Source organism: Amblyomma mixtum, chromosome 2, assembly GCF_055824585.1.
Source record: "Amblyomma mixtum isolate Tamu chromosome 2, ASM5582458v1, whole genome shotgun sequence".
NCBI classification, from domain to species: Eukaryota; Metazoa; Arthropoda; class Arachnida; order Ixodida; family Ixodidae; genus Amblyomma; species Amblyomma mixtum.
The window spans coordinates 194646971-194648911 of NC_143013.1; the positions used below are offsets into that span (position 1 = coordinate 194646971).

The following is a 1941-nucleotide window of genomic DNA, read 5'->3' on the forward strand; positions in this document are numbered from 1 at the left end:
TAAGGATGCGTAAAATGTTACCTAATTTCATTGTATCATCCTGCGTAGGACCATGTTCACCAATCACTGTCTACTTACGCGAGGCGGTATGTGCATTTAGAATATTGAGTGTCCGGCTTTTGATGTAATATCTTTCTTCAGTTTCGAGACGTGAACGTATGCAGACCTCCTTGACATCATGTTACCTGTGCCTGTCCTGGAAGGTCCTGGAAGCGACGTTTTGAAAATAGTAAGTGAAGGCAGCGGCGAAATCCTTTTTCTTCAAATTGCGTACTGGGACGCTTCCAGTGAGAACTTGGCTTGAGAAAAAAGGAATATTTGTCCCATGGACAAATTGTGTTCTATGCAAGAAGCCAGAGATTATTGAGCATGGTTTCATAGAGTGTTGGGACCCAATATTTCATTCGGATGTTCTACAGAGAACGGTATAAAAGGAAGTCCCAATAGATCCCTCTGGCATACGATTTCTACCTGTAGTCAACAAAGAACTACCGTAAGATATTAGAATGCTCATTTCCCTCTATAGTTTATGGAAGACGAGAATGCAGGTACGGCACGCAGACGTCAATACACGTCCAGGCCTAGAAAATTTCATTGAGACGTTGACGTACACCAGAGAGATACACAGAGCCCAATCTTATCCGCCAGGTTGTCTTAATGTACTTGAGAAGTTGGATGCGATGAAACAATTTTACACCACAAGTGTCAGCAGAAGGACTGGCGTCACTTTTATCGTTGTTTTCTTTATGTTCTGTACTGTTGTTGTCAGCCAGGTAATAAAGAAAAAAAAGCGCGGCTAGCTCAGTCGGTAAAGCACGAGACTTAAAATCTCAGGGTCGTGGGTTCGAGGCCCACGTTGGGCTGCTGTTTTTTTTTTCTATCGCACAAGCAAATGAACGCACAATTGCGACTTTTCATTGCGCCCTTTCTGTCGCCCGGCTAGCTTAGGATTCCATTTCCGTATGCCGAGGCGAACGGACGTGTGTCATGGGCTGAGCGGCTTCGGCGGTAACAGGATTTCGGGCTGTGATGACCGGCATTATCAAGTGATTTTGCCTCAGCTACATACAGGGCGAGTTGTTTTCAACACCCTTTTTTTTGCATGACGATGTGCGTGAAAGGCCATATTGTGTGGAAGACTTCCGTGATACACTTGCTAGCCTAGACCTACTGTCTGAAGTTATCGCCCTGGGGGCGTACCATATGAGTCATGTATGGGCTGTAACCTTCAAAAACAGAGACGGCGTGCATAAGCATTTGGCTCTAATGGATGTCATTATGAAGGAACGGCGGTACTTTGTGATAAATCCTAACAACCAAGCATTGCGTATCAAGCTTCACTGGATGCTTCGTGACGTACTCGATGGTGACATACGGGCGGCGCTTTTGCCGTATGGCAGAGTGACGGGCGTCTCCCGGGAACGTTGGCGTGCTCAAGGTGCCCAAGACAAAGCGTCCTCGACACGCTTGGTGGCCTTGAAGAAGGACGTGACAGCGAATTTGGAGACGGGCGTGGCAGTGGACGACTTGCCACATCAGGTCCGTGTTGCAGGTGAACTGGCGCTTGCTGTTGTGCTCGGCAGGGCCCCGCTATGCTTGCGCTGTCGCAATACCGGCCACATTCGACGTGGCTGCCGCGTGCCACGCTGTGCACTATGCCACCGATATGGCCACGGAGAAGAGCAGTGCGAGAAGACGTATGTCTCTGTCACGCAGTAAGCAACAAGGGATTTAGACGTCAACGACCTGCTGATGGATGAAGCCGAAGTTGAAGAATCTTCGAAAGGAGCAGAGAAGAGTGGCGAGGGCGCGAAGTCTCCAGAACAGAAGTCCGGAGGTGTCCACTACGCCAAGGCCAGTGATTCTGGGCCTCCCACTACTTCTAAACCGGAGCGCACTGAGACGAACACGACAGCGGGTGCAAGCTCTCTAAGCTCGCAC

At 49.0% G+C, this 1941-nt stretch overlaps 1 non-coding gene across 1 annotated transcript; it reads left to right on the top strand.

Moving 5' to 3' along the window:
* The first annotated feature begins 790 nt into the window (after window positions 1–790).
* TRNAL-UAA (transfer RNA leucine (anticodon UAA)) lies at window positions 791–863 on the top strand. The gene has a single exon. It is a non-coding gene; the product is annotated as a tRNA-Leu (tRNA).
* Window positions 864–1941: the final 1078 nt, after the last annotated feature.